The following is a 15882-nucleotide window of genomic DNA, read 5'->3' on the forward strand; positions in this document are numbered from 1 at the left end:
TTGCAAATTCCTTCTGATACAACATTGTTACACCCTAGCTGAGCTTTTTTACTAAATTTGAACATTTTCTGTTCATTTGTTCTCGATAAAGCTGAGAAAACGATGGGAAAACGCTAATTTATTATGGTCGTATCTTTGACATTGCAAATTCCTCCTAACACAACATTATTCCACTCTAGCTGAGCTTCTGTACTAAATTTGAACATTTTCTGTTCATTTGTTCCCGATGAAACAGAAAACGCTGGAGAAACGCAGATTTTGGGCGTATCTTTGGGAATTTTTCCAAATCCGTTCTTAGTGCGCCTCTAAAGGGCCAACTGAACATACTTACCAAATTTGAACGTTTTTGGTCCGGTAGATTTTCAGTTCTGCGAGTGAGTGAGTGAGTGAGTCAGTCAGTCAGTGAGTGAGTGCTATTTCGCTTTTATATATATAGGTAGATATCCTCCCTGAAATTACCCCCTCTAATGTACTCTTCCCTCATAGTGAATTGACATCATGAAGTTATTGAAAATCATAGGACCACATTGTTGCCACTTTTCGTCATCAACATCAACCATAGTGGTCATGGTTGGGTGGTTGAGACCAAGATCTGTGAGAAATCAATGTATTTATAAGTGTAGAGAAAAAAACCGATTCTCTGCCATGCCACCACCTCCTATAGAAGATGAATGAAAAGGGATATCTGATCCAATTTCAACCGTTGATTCATGCTGGGAATTATCAATTCATCACATCGGTCAAGAAGATATATTCTCAAATAATTTAGGTTTAATTCACATTAGATTCAATTAACTGAAGAAGGTACAATTTAATACATCGGTCAAGAAGATAATAATATATTCTCAAATAATTTAGGTTTAATTCACATTAGATTCAATTAACTGTAGGAAATATAAGGGGAAGAAGAAGAAGAAGATGAAGATGAAGAAGAAGAAGTGGAAGTAGTGAAAAGAAGAAGAAGAAGAAGAAGAAGAAGAAGAAGAAGAAGAAGAAGAAGAGAACGTGGGAAGGAGAAGAAGAAGAAGAAGAAGGAGAAGAATGAGAGAAAGTGAAAAGTGAAAGAGCAGAAAGGTAGTTATGAAGTTGATTGGGTCGGGCCTCAGTTGTTTCTGACAAGGTTGCTTCATCAGTTCATATCACAGAGCTTGTCTGTCCATCAGGGCATACTTCCTTATATGTGATGAATGATTCCATTATTCCGCACAACAACTCAGTGCAAATGTTCACCTCAATCAGAATTATTTCTTTAGCTCTTCCTCTTCCTCTTCTTCTTCCTCTTCTTCTTCTTCTTCTTCTTCTTCTCCATCTTCTTCTTCTTCTTCTCCTTATCACGTTTCCTTCTTCTTCTTCTTTCTCTACTTTTGCTTCTTCTCCTTCTTGAACTTCTCCTACTTTATCTTCTCCCCTACCTTCTCCTTTTTCCTTATCTCCCGTCTCCACCTCTTCCATCTCATCTTGTAAACTTCTTTCACCCGTTTTTCTGCCTCAGCTTGAAACTCATCAACTTAAGCCAGGTGTACAGTGTATAACAGCCTCGGTGGTGTTTAATAGCCTATCGTATTTAGGCTCTCCCCCCCACCCTTGAGGTACCTTCAAGCTGTTTCTATTTTTCATGAGCTGGCGATTTGGAGTGTTGGCCAAGATGAATTGCTTCCAGTAATTTATACTTGAGTAGAGCGTGGAGCCGGCTCTTGTTCGCCGACATGTTTAAAACATAAGAGGCATGTGGGCGTTGATTTTATCAACTAGTTGACTCAATTAACTGGTTGACTGAATCAACTAGTTGATTAATATAACTTGTTGACTTAATAAACCAGTTGAAACCTTCTCGGATAGTTGAATCAAAAGTTGAGATGGAAGTATCTATCTTCTAAAAAGAGGAGGATTTTATAAGACACTGGCAGGAAACCCGTGCTCCGCAAGGATCTATTTTAAAACTTCACAAACTGAAATCTTGACTAACAGAAATCTTGAAGAATATAGAAATAGTTATTTGTGCAACCAGTGCGCAAAGTGACAGTTTGCTGAACCGAAAGAAACGTTCACGCCCGAGCTGTAGGCGAGGGCGGAATGGTTTGTTGAGTGCAGCAGAGGAACTTTGCGCATGTATTTCACATTAATTTTTTTCCTACAGTTACCATTGAATATGAAAAGTGGGTTATTATGGGTAAAATTGCCTGAAATCCATCAAATGTTTTTTCTGTGTGATCTTATTATTAATAAAAACCTTAATTTATTGTCAAATTGAATAATGTAGTAGTAAATGAATGAAGGCGGCTGTTGCTGTCCACGATTTTCTTGATATTATTAAAACGTGGGCCTCACTATGAGTGTTACCAACTTAAATTTGATTCTGCTGCACTGGTGCTCCAAATAACCTACTAACTTTTTTGTGCTGTCATGTTGCAAATCTGGAGTGCACAAAAATTTTTTTCGCCACACTGCACAGAAAGCAGCTGCTTCCCAGTCCCTACGTAGATCTGAAAGACCTTGTTTGCAGACGACTCTCGTCTGACGAAAGAAACAGGTTTCTTTTCCGGTCTAGGCCAGAAAGTGTTCTCTTTCCAGCCTCTTGGAAGTCGGTAGTTATTAAGTCATCCTCTAGATCGGGCGAGTGTCCACTTTCTTCATCAAAGTCGCCATGATTTCAGTTCGAGTTTCGAATCAAACTAATTTAGCATTCGCTCCGCAACCACTTTTAATTCAATTATTAATTGTTGATGAGCGCATTCCAAATTTTCAAAAATGCTTGAAGATGACAACGACCGTGATATTCCAATTGACATTTTAAAAGTATCTGAAATCCTGACTGCAAATCTTCTACCACTAAAATCAAGAGATAGGTACGATAACAAGTATTCTTTATTTTGTACTCTTCATATATTTTGTCAGCAATACCTGTAGTGTGGCGGAAAATATCGTTCGCACCACGGGCAAAAATGTTTTTCTGGCTCTCAATCTATATGTTTAGCAATGGTATTGCTATTCTTGTCTTCTATTCAACAAAGCGGATAGCGCTATCTCTTTCTAGCTTTGCTCTGTTGCCGGATCATCTTCTAACAATGTGAAATTGATAATTAGTTAACTAAATATTTCATCTTCATGATGAAATTATTGAAAAATATAATTTCTTGCTTATTAAGATATTATTGATTATTTTAAACGAGAATAGACAGTTAATATTACATCAATAAACATGAATAAGCTACCGTCCATAGAAGGCATTGACAAGACAGTGGATCGGCAACGTTGTTCTGCTATCTCCATTCACTGCCATAAAAACGTCACTATATTGAGGTCCACGTTATAATGACAGTATTTGATCAACTTTGGTTTTGCTATCCTTGTCTATCATTCGACAAAGCAGGTGGTAGTATCCTTTTCTAGGTCCACAACGGTGCCAATTATGTTTTTGACAGTGTAGAAATATGATTAATTAATGCAGAGAATCGGCATCGCTATTCTTCTATCTTTATTCACTGCCATTGAAACGTGGACCTCATATTTCATATTGTCACTCGAACCCTATTCATCAACCTTATTCAACTAGTTGAAATCTCAATTGAATGAGTTGATCTAGAACCTGTTTCAACTCGTTTTTCAATGTCAACGATCCATTTTCAGAATGAAAAGGCAAGTGAGTGTGTGGTCAAACCTCAGAGACCTTTCTGCTACTCCTCCTTCTCCCCCTCCTCCTCCTCCTTTTCCTCCTCCTCCTCCTCCTCCTTCTCCTTCTTCTCTTTCTCCTCATCACATGCCTATTAATGAGCTGGCTTTGATGTATACAGCAGCTCACCAAATCTTGCCTCTCCTTTGTCTTCCATTCTAGATTCAACTCAACTGGAAGAACACTGCTTTCTTTGACCTTCTTCCGTCCTCTTCTTTTCCTTTTCCTTTCTCTTCTTCTTCTTCTCCTTTCTCTTCTACTTCTTCTCCAACTTCTTCCACTTCTACTTCTCCTCCAATTCCTTTTTCTTCTCCTCATTCCTCTTCCACTTTTCCTTCTTCTATTGATATTTCGAATTTTTCAACATCTTATTCTTTGAAATCTTCGTCTATTTTCTGATAGTGTGAAATCTCATCTCTTAAAATCATTCTGGTACTCTTTCTCTCTATCTTCATCATTTTCTCCTGCTCCGTCTTCTTCTACTCCTCCTTCTCTCTCCATTCCTTCTACTTCTCCTTCTTGTTCCATTTTTTCAACTCCATTTTCTTTTTATTTTTCTTCTCCTCCTTCTTCTCATTCTTCTCCTTGTCCTTCTCCTTCTCATTCGCCTTCTTCTTCTTCTCGTTCTCCATCTTGATCATCTTTTGATCCTTCTTCTCCCACATCTTCTTCACTTTTAATTTCTCCAACTCTCACTCCTCCTTTTCTTTTTTTCTTCCCATTCTTCTTCTTCATCTCTTTTTTTCCTTCTTCTCTTTCTTCTTGTCTTTCTCTTCTCCTTCTCCTTCTTATCTTTTCTCTTGTCCATCTCTTTCTCTTGTCCATCTCTTTCTCCTTCTCCTCCGCTTCCTTCTTCTCGTTCTCCATCTCTATCATCTTCTGCTCCTTCTTCTTCTACTCCTCTTCCTCTTTTCATTCCTTCAACTCTCACTTCTTCTTTTTCCTCTCATTATTCTTTTTCTTCTTCTCCATCCTCTCCTTCATCTTCTTCTCCCACTTCCACCACTTCTCCAATTTCTCCTCTCACTTCTGCTTCTTCTTCCCCTTGTTTTTCTCCCATTCTCCTTCTCGCTTTACCTGATCCGACTTGTGTTGTCACATTCAGGCGTATTTCACAATAGCTGACAACCACCGCTTTGGTCTAGTGTGGGTGAGAGAGGGTTAAGTGCGATGGAGAGTCAGTCAGGTCATCTCGTTACTCTGAAAGCCCTACTTTCTCCTCTCTCTACGGTTCTCTATTTCCTCGTCCTCTCTTTCTTTCTCAAATTTTCTGTCTCTCCCCCATCTACTGCTTATTTCCTCACACTCTCTTTCCTACACTCTCTCTACCTCTCACACACTCTCTCTCTGGTAGAGAGTTAGTTTTGGTAGAGAGTTAGTGGGGAGGATATTTTCAATATTCTTTCCGAAGAATGGACATTGATATGTCCAAAGCTCCGCCAATTTATGTAGATGCATAACAATATGATTATTATCTATAGTTATTATATTACAAATTGCTTTTCCATATCATATACAGTTCAATAATTATTTTCTCAGTCTATATTATGTAAATTCATCTATAATTTTGCTGTATTGTAAGCTATTGTATATAAGTTTATAAGCCAGTATATATTGTAATCTACATAAATAAAGTAGTCAATCAATCAATCTCTCGAGGGGAAGGATATCCTCAGATACCTTTCAGAAAATTGACTTCTAAAGGTCCATACTCCACCTTTCCTTGTGAAAACATTTCAGTAATACATCAACTTTCGCAAGTTTCATCATATGAGTTTCCTCAGTATTAGGGTAAAACTCTTATGATTTTCAGCAGATTCAACGAAGCTTGACAAACATCATCTGTTGAATCCAATAGAATTTATAAGGACGTCGAAAAATTGTAAAACCAAGTATGTAATACTGACTTTCCACCACACTGCAGAGAAAGCGGCTGTTTCCCAGTCCCTACGTAGATCTGATAGACATTGTTAGCAGACGACTCTCGTCTGACGTCAGAACAGGTTTCTTTCCGGCCTAGGCCGGAAAGAGAACCCTTTCCAGCCGCTAACATAGAACTGAGAAAGGTGATCAAAGAACAGCTGATCAAAAACTTTTCATTATTTGTGTTCATTATTCAATAATAAAAACATTAATAATAATATCATCTTATTGTCATTTGAAAGAATAAAAAAGTATAAACTCAACCTCCCACATAATTGAACATAATCTTTTGGGTTATTTAGACAAATCAGAATAAAAAAAATACTTGGACAATTTCCTGATATTCAGATTAACTCAGATTTGCTAGGGCTATCACATTCCACTTCTGCTTTCGGAAGTGCTTAGTAAACAACTATTCTCATATATATTGTTCTTTGTATTGTTCATCGTCTTTAATAATGTAGAATTGATAATTATCTAACAAAAAATATTCCATCTTAATTATGAAAATTCATTATGGAACCACTGAAAATAGTATACTTTGCAGCTTGAGCAGAAAATGAGACTTTTCCGGCTCGAAATCGAAGGCCGTAGGCCGCGGACTTGAAAACCGATTTCGAGCCGGAAATATCTTATTTTCTGCTCTAGGTGCGAAGTATACTATTTAAGTGGTTCCATAACGAATTTTCATAATTTGGATGGAATATTTTGTCAAATAATCATTAATTCCACATTAATGAGAGACGATCAGGCAACAGAGCAAAGCGAGGAAGAGATAGAACTATCTACTTCGTTGAATGATAGATACGGATAGCAATACCATTGCTGATAAAACACTGCCATTATATCGTGGACCTCACTATAGAATTCATAAGTGAGGCAAACAATGGTAAGATTAAGTCTCTGTTACTGGCTTCGCAAGTCAACAGTATCTCCAAAAATCCTAACCCGAATTTCAAGTTAGATCCACTCAGAATTTCTCACAACTAACTCTAATTTTCAAATTATAATTCAATCTATCATTCAAAAAAAATAATTCACGGAATAATAGTGTAAAAATAATAATTCATAAAAAATATACTCTCTGCGTGGATGATTAATTTTGTCCGTGTGCTGGGTGGAGGCTCATCATATGGGATATACATTCTATATCATATGGGATATACATATATAATATCATTCTTTATTATGAATGATTGGGAGAGGCACAACAGGCTTGAAGCCCAAAAATGTTCCTTTCCCAAATTTAGATAAAAAAATTGTCCAAGAATAGATTATGTTTACACTCCATTATTTTTGTCCAATTCTGAGTCCAAAATATTTTAAAACAAGGAATTGAGAATTCAAAAAAGTTCCAAACCAAATTGAATAAGAATACTCCACTAAATCATCAACGATTACTGAAAAATATAATAAAGATTGGTTGATTCTTGATCACAAATTACAATGTATTCTCAAGTCTTGCAAGACACATTGAGCGATATGAATAAAGTTATTCAGACCTTATTTGCTTATACTTCCAAAATATGGAGCATTTGCTCCATTTTCTGTGAATAAACGTGAGCAAAACCTTACGATCATGCTCATCGAAAAAATAGTTTCATAAAAGTGATAGCTTATACTTAAACTTGTATGAATAAACTAGGGCATTTACTCAACTTTTGAAGCAAATTTTTCAAAAAAGATGAGTCTAGTCTAGAGCAGCTTATCACCTTTTGCTCATAGTAAATGGCTCAACTAATTCGTATGAGGAAGAGGAAACTATACCAAATCACAACCAATAGTTGAGAACTGTAAAACTCTTTTTAGATACAACCATGATATATATCACCATTATTCGAGGCTATCATTTCAAAATTCTAAACATAACTAACCTAAAACTCAATTCATAAATAGAAAACAGAGCTGATGACGCAAACACAAGCGGTGTCTCCCTACTTGCATATTCAGCGCTTATGTGAGCTATAAAAACAAAGTAAGGCTACAAAGGCGAATCAGCTGATGAAAAATCTTAAAAATACGTGAGCATTTGCTCCAGAGTTCAGTAGCATAAGGTGGGAGTATAAGGTAAAGCTTATTCATATAAAAATGCTTATGCTTCTACCTAATGCTCATGTTCAGAACCTGATGATCCATGCTCTTGTTCAAGAGCATTTGCTCTGGTTTGATTCATATGGGTCATTGCATACTAACGCAACGCTACATTATTGACCGAGTGAAGTTGGGTCTAAGATTCAAGTCGACGGTTTGGCATTTCTCTTAATGTTTGAATGTTCAAATGTTTATATGTTTATATGTTGCGCTTTTACGGCGAAACGCGGTAATAGATTTCCATGAAATTTGAAAGTTATGTTCCTTTTTTGATTGCGCGTCGACGTATAAATACAAGGTTTTTGGAAAATTTGCATTTCAAGGATGATATGAAAGGAAAAAGGAGCCTCCTCCATACGCCAATATTACCGTAAAAATAAGACTATAGAATTATTCATCATAAATCAGCTATCTAGTGGACTATAATACTACCCGTTCAAAAACATCGAACATCTTGGAAATTTATCTTTCCATCAACGTAAGTAGACAGTTGACTGTAATACTACCCGTTCAAAAATATCGTACATCTTGAAAATTGTATCTCTCCATCAACGTTGTAGACAGTTGCAGCCAGACCTGATAACAGCGCTCACACTCAAATTTCGGGACGACACGTCACGGTACGATAGGACAGAAAGCTCTATATTTATTTAGGATTTTTCCTAGACATTTTAAATTGATAAATTATTAATTAATTCTTGGGAAAACATAACAACAGGTCAATGTAAATTACTGAGCTCGAGGTCTACTGTTCACAGAGCTACTAGTAATAGGAACAAATGAACAAATCAACGTATTCAGAACAGAGAATGAATATGTAGATAAGTTGATAACTTCTAGAAACAAAGAGTAGAAACTATTTGAATCTGTTCACCATTCAAGAGAAGCTTACATTGAAACAATGACTGAATCTGTGCACTGCAAGTCAATAGATAGTGACACCTGACTGATCAAAGGCAAGGGTTGATTCGAATGGTTTTGGCGCCAGTAGAGCGTAGAAGGGGTGGTTTGGGTTCTCTCACCCCTTCTCACAGAAGAAAGTAGCAATATGATGCGGGTATACAACCCCTATTTCTCCATCACCACCCTCCCCTGGCTGACTGACACTACAGTCTTACTATTGTAATATAGTAGTTGAGATTGGTCTATCATATTACACAAATCATATACGAGCAGGTAACCCGTGCTTCGCAAGGATCTGATTTTAAACTTGACAAACTAGAAATTAACCTTCTGTATATCAGGAAGAATTTGAAACAGTCCCATAATCGACTCATTGATTCGATTATCGATATCTATTATAGAATCGACCCATTGATTCGATTATCGATATTTATTATCGAATCGACTCATTGATTCGATTATCGATATCTATTATCGAATCGACTCATTGATTCGATTATCGATATCTATTATCGAATCGACTCATTGATTCGATTATCGATATCCATCAATCGAGGGTATTGAGCGAAATCATTAATGAAGCACTCCATGTAGCGGTTTGTATTTGAGTGGCTTGAAGCCGCGATTAGAGTGATGTCTCTCTACTATTATTGGACCGCAACGCAAATCGGCGCTTAATCGGAGATCAGTTTAACCAGCGCTTAACTGGAGATTATCGGCTCGTTGAGAGAGTAGCTGTGGAAGAGGAAGTCAGAGACAGAGAGAGAGAGTGAGAAAGAGGGAAAGGGATGGTGTGAGTAAGAGAGAGTGTGTGAGGGGCGATTGATTTATTGATTGATTGAGTACTTTATTTATGTAGATTACAATATATACTGGCTTATACACTTATATACAATAGCTTACAATACAGCAAAATTATAGATGAATTCAAAATATAATATAGACTAAGAAAATAATTATTGAACTGTATATGATACGAAAAAGCAATTTGTAATATAATAACTGTAGATAATTATATTGTTATGTATCTACATAAATTGGCGTAGATTTGGACATATCAATGTCCATTCTTCGGAGAGAATATTGAAAATATCCTTCCCACTAACTCTCTACCAATCAGAGAGAGAGAGACAGACAGAGAGAGAGGAAAAAAAAAGAGAGAGAAAGGGATGGTGTAAGTAAGAGAGAGTGTGTGAGCGGAAGAGAGAGAGAGAGGAGTGATGGTGAGAATGAGATAGATACAAGGAGAGAAGTAGTGGTGAGTTAGAGCGGGAGAGAAGAGAGAGAGAGTGATTAAATTAGATTAGATCAGATTGGAGTACTTTATATGTTACAATATTCACAATAGTTAAAATATGAATGTATGTTACAATATTCACTGGATTGAACGCTAATTTACATGAATGGACGTATTGCTAATTATTATACAACCAATTTTACAAAGTATAGAAAATTTAATCAATGAGAATAGAGAATGAATGCAATTAGAATAACAATAAAAAGATATTGTGATGTAGCTACATAAATCGGCGGTGTTTCAGCAAATATTGTCAATTCTCTAGAAAGGATATACAATAATATCCTGTCCATCAACATACGACCGGGAGGGAGGGAGAGAGAGAGACAGAGGGAGATGAAATGATACAGAGAGAGAAAAATGGAAAGAGAGAGATATGGAATAGAGCCCGATTGAGAGAGTTTAGGTGAGGTAGATGTGATGTAGAGAGAGATTGATTGATTGAGTACTTTATTCATGTAGATTACACTATATACTGGTCTATACACTTATATGAAATAGCTTTCAATGAAGCAAAATCATAGATGAATTCACATAATATAGACTAAGAAAATAATCATTGAACTGTATATGATATGAAAAAGCAATTTGTAATATAATAACTGTGGATAATTAAATTGTTATGCATCTACATAAATTAGCGGAGATTTAGACATATCAATGTCCACTCTTCAGAAAGAATATTCAAAATATCTTTCTCACTAACTCTCTAGAGAGAATGAGAGTGAGAGAGAGAGTGAGAATGAGAGTGAGAGAGAGTGAGAGAGAGTGAGAGTGGAAGAGAGAGAGAAGTAGTTGTGAGGTAAAGTGATAGAGTAAGAGAAAGTGAACCATAGAGAGTAGAGAGGAGAGAGAGAAAGTGATTAAGAGAGCATCTAATCTCTCTGTTAATTGGTTGCAAAGTGCACTTAAATGCACTCAAATCGATTGATGCACTTTGTAATCTGTTCAATGGGAGGATGTCAGGAAGATTGAATTTGTTCAATTCATTAATAACATTGGATTTGTTCAATTCATTGATTACATGAAATGTATTATCATGGGGTGATGATAGAACAAAAATAATATTATATCTTATGGTATAGAGCGTTCATGTTTCAACTTCCAATGTAAACTCAATCCGATAATCCTGGTATAGTGAGGTCCACGTTATAATGGCAGTGGAGAAAGATGGAAGAACAACGTTGCCCATTCTCTGTCTTGTCAATGCCTTCTATTAACAGGTTCATTGTTGTTATATCAACTGTGAAATAATCGATTATTTATTCTTATTCTTTATACTTATTTATTCCATTGTCATTACAGATCATAATTATAATAAATATAATAGGATTGGGAGAAGACAACAGGCATAGCCCAAAACTGTCTTCTCCCAAATTTTTACAAATACAAGATTCAAAAAGAATAAGGCTAAGATTTCACTTTCACTTCAAAAAGTCCAATTTCCACTTCAAAACTAAAGACTGAACTAAAAATTTTGAATTTTGATATTTAAAAACTGATTAAAAACAAAAATATTTCACTCAAATCTCTACAGATTGGAAATTTTTGAGTAATTTTGAAAAATTCCAAGCCAGTAAAGAAACACAACACTTCACTATTAGCACAGCTGAATTTTATTCTATCATGCAGAAATTGTATTTTTCAATGATATCATAATAAATTTTCATAATTGAGATGAAATATTTTGTTGATTCATTATTAATTCTACATTTTTGGAAGACGATCTGGCAACGGAGCAAAGCGAGAAAGCGCTATTCGCTTTTGTTGAATGATAGACAAGGATGGCAATACCATTGCTAATCGAATACTGCCATTATAACGTGGACCGCACTATAGTTATTTTACGTGAAACTATGTGACGCTGGTAGTCTCTTTCATACTGTGCCGTTCTTACACTCTCACACTCTCAACAACACAGTAATAATGGCCGGTAGTCGACAGTAATCTGCTCGAGTTGACAAAAAATTGGCTTGAAATTTTAGAACATAAACGACTTATACCATATGATATTTATCTTCTTCTGCTATCTTCTCTCTATGGTATTATACAAGTAGGATATTAAGGAGAAATGCATAATGAGAAAGTATCTCATACCATGAGCAGATTTAGAACAAATTCATGATAAGGAAAAATCAAGGTGTTTCTAGAATATACAGACAAACTTTGTGAGTGAGTTCCTGAAATCGAATTTATCAGAGAAAAAACCATCAAATATCAGCTTTAAAGTACTCTAAGGGCCGTTTGCACAGTCGAAGCTTCAACTGAATTTTATCAGCTGGTGGCTTAACCTCGAAACGAATCACATGATAACAAACGAGACTTGATACGGATTTAATCCAGTTTGAAATGAAATTTAGTTTAAACTGTGACTGGGCAAACGGCCTTAAGAGGCAATAATGGCGGAAAATGATATATCTTCTTCTGTTATCTTCTCTCTATGGTATTATACAAAAAGGAGATCGAGGATAAATTCATGACTGTTGAGATTATAGGAAAAATATGCAAAAAAACGTATTTTCTCCAATTTGAAAGGAAGGTTAAGAGGAAGGAAGAGAAGGTGTAAAAGAAGAGGAAAAAATGTATCCAGCCATCAATCTGGTGCCGTATGAAGGTGGACAATATAGTGATTCATAATATAACAAAATAATGAAAAATATATGAAAATATAGGAAAAAATAAGAAAAATATAGTGATTTATTAAAATACTTCAAATCAAATAATTTAGAATCTATTGTAAATTTGTGTATCGACGGTTTAATGTAGGCAACCCGCCATACACAGACGAATTCAAACGTCTTTGTGAGGCGGGTTGCCTATAATGCGCCGTCAATAGTACACTATTATTGAAGTATAAATCTATTGAAGTATAAATAGATAGATTTATTCCAAAATTAGAGAAGAAAAACAAGAAGAAGAAAAAGAAGAAGAAGAAGAAGAAGAAGAAGAAGAAGAAGAAGAAGAAGAAGTGGGAGAAGAAGAAGGTGTAGAAGAAGAAGGAGTAGAAGGACAAAAAGAGGTAGAAGAATTTTCGGGGAGGAGGTTGAGGGAATGGAATAAATAGAGGAGGATGGGTTTTAGTATTTCAGTAATATAGATTAATCCTATAATATCATTTTTTCATTCCAACATAAACTTTATCTCCAGCTCAATAAACCACAGTTATGTGTACCAGAAAAAAACTGGAAACATACCTATTCAATAAACCAGTTTAGTATCAGATTTATTGTCAGATATCATTCTATAGTCGGCAGTTCAACCATAATGCTCGACAATAAATCAACGTCTGTCGCAAAATACTCAAACAATAAATCAGAAGTTGACCATTTGCCCAAAAACAGAATTGATTCTGTATTCGTCGGTCGGTCATGTATTGAATAAATTATAGAGAGATTCCCTCCAGTCATAACGAATTGAATGGGGACTGTTGCTGTTTATTATGGAGATTGCTGACGATTCAAATTGAATTCTACTCCAGTCAAAGTTTGACGGGTTGTCTGACCCTTTTGGTCAGATGCCAGCTGGATGTATATCTATATACCTACGGTGATTTATCGTCTGTGAATACGTGTTGTGTATATATTTAAGTATATGGAATCTATAGTAGCTCTTGTCTATTTATCAACGCATAATTTTCTGATCAGTTTTGCGATGAATTTGGTATTTTTTCATCTACCAACTTTCCAATCATCTTTCATCTAGTTTTTTTTGCCAATATTTCAACACTTTCACAACATTTCATTTTTATTACTCATAAAGGTGCGTACAGATATACGCGCCGCGAACATGAGCAATTCAATTTTAGTCAGCTGATTATATCTGTATTTTTACAGAAACGGTAAGATAAAGATATGAAAAGCTTGACATCAGCTGATTGAAAGTGAATTGCTCATGCTCGCGGCTCGTAAATCTGTACGCACCTTAAAATCTCATCTCAATGACTGTCTCACTCACTTACCCACTGATCACGATTTCTAAAGAAAACTACTGGATGGAATGCGAAGGAATAGGTCCTAGGAGCCCTTCCTTATAGGTCCTTCCTATATTGCCTTCCTTATAGGTCCTAGGTGCCCACTAAGAAACCTTTTGGCGATATGCTAACTTTGAGTGTGGTTTTTAAGGGTCTATCATGTATATTCTTCTTCTTCCAATCTCTCAATTATAGTAATTTTGATGTCCATACCAATTATATGTTGATAGAAACACTCCATTCACATGGGCTACTTTTAAAATTGATAAAAACAATATAAAAATCGTGGAGCACCTTTTATTTTCATGAGAACTTCAAAATAGCTCAACAACTAGTTTTTCATAAAATGGTTCAACAACTTGTTTCAGTTATCCAACCAGTGGCAGGTTATAGAATCTATAAGTCGTTCATAGCCTGACGATGGTGTGATCACCATTTTTAGTGTTTTTTCAAGTATTTTTAAAAAATGAGGGGGCTTCAAGATTCTTCTATTGTTCAAATTATGTTAATAGAACTATGATTCAGAGAGAGTACCTTTTGCGAAACGGTTGCTACAGTTTGATTGTTAATTGGCATCTAAATAAATCAACAGTCCAATTTTGTCAGGCTGACATTATGTTGAGGATCTTTTCCGAACAAGATTCGTGGTTGTAACTTCATCAGGTGAGCATTCAGTTGAAGAACTCATCTGTTAAGGTGCGTACAGATATACGAACATGAGCAATTCACTTTTAATAAGCTGATGCCAAGCTTTTTATTTTCCTTGCCCTATTACCATAGGTAAGGAAAGTATTGCTTTCCGAAAAAAATTAAGTTACCCCATATTCTAAATTTCTATACGTTTCAAGGTCCTCTGAGTCCGAAAAAGTGGTTTTTGTGTATTGGTCTGTATGTGTGTGTGTGTGTGTGTGTGTGTGTGTGTGTGTGTGTGTGTGTGTGTATGAGTGTATGTGCGTCTGTGTACACGATATCTCATCTCCCAATTAACGGAATGACTTGAAATTTGAAACGTAAGGTCCTACACTATAAGGATCCGACACGAACAATTTCGATCAAATGCAATCCAAGATGGCGGAAAAAATGGCGAAAATGATGTCAAAAACAGGGTTTTTCGCGATTTCCACGAAAACGGCTCGAACGATTTTGATCAAATTCATACCTGGAATAGTCATTGATGAGCTCTATCAACTGCAATAAATCCTATATCTGTAGAAATTTCAGGAACTTTGCCCCATCTATGCAAAGTTTGATTTCAGATTCTTAATTATCAGCCTTCATATACAATTCAAACAAAAAATTTCAAGTGGAAAAGATACAGCATGAATATCTCTGCAATTAATGTCCAGGAACATTTCCACCTAAAATTGAAAATAAGCTTCAAATCCGAGAAAATGTGATTATTAAATTGCAAACTGATGGCAAAGGTTGGTTCTATTAAATCATTCACTACGAAGAGATAGCAGACCTCGTGTGTTTCCAGCGTTATTGACCCATCACCAGCTGTCTCATATCTTTGAATAGTAGACTTGAGATGCACGAGTACACTAGCGTCAAGTACACTAGGTGATCAATTTTCATAACGGCAAGGAAAGTTGTGTGAGTGCGCCACACCAGATTTTTATATCTGTATCTTACCGTTTCTGTGAAAATACAGATATAGTCAACTGACTAAAAGTGAATTGCACATGTTCCCGGCGCGTATTTTTGTACGCACGTCAATAAAGAGAAAAATCGTTTTGAACATGTACGGGCTAGAAAATTCACATACAGACTTATATAAACAGAAATTGTAAAACACTCCAGTCTGTAGGTTAATATGATTCATCATGTTTTAGAATTACTCTATCTGGTAATAATTATTATTTTCAACGTAAAAACGTGGGTTGAAATCTGCTTTGTTGAACTCCATGTGTTTAACAAAACAAAATTCAACTCCAGATAGAGGAATCTGAATCTGAATCTCTAATTCACTCTCAAACAAACTCGCTCACCCACTCTCTCTCTCTAACACTCTCTCTCACTCTCATC

Source organism: Nilaparvata lugens, chromosome 1 (assembly GCF_014356525.2).
Source record: "Nilaparvata lugens isolate BPH chromosome 1, ASM1435652v1, whole genome shotgun sequence".
Taxonomy (NCBI): domain Eukaryota; kingdom Metazoa; phylum Arthropoda; class Insecta; order Hemiptera; family Delphacidae; genus Nilaparvata; species Nilaparvata lugens.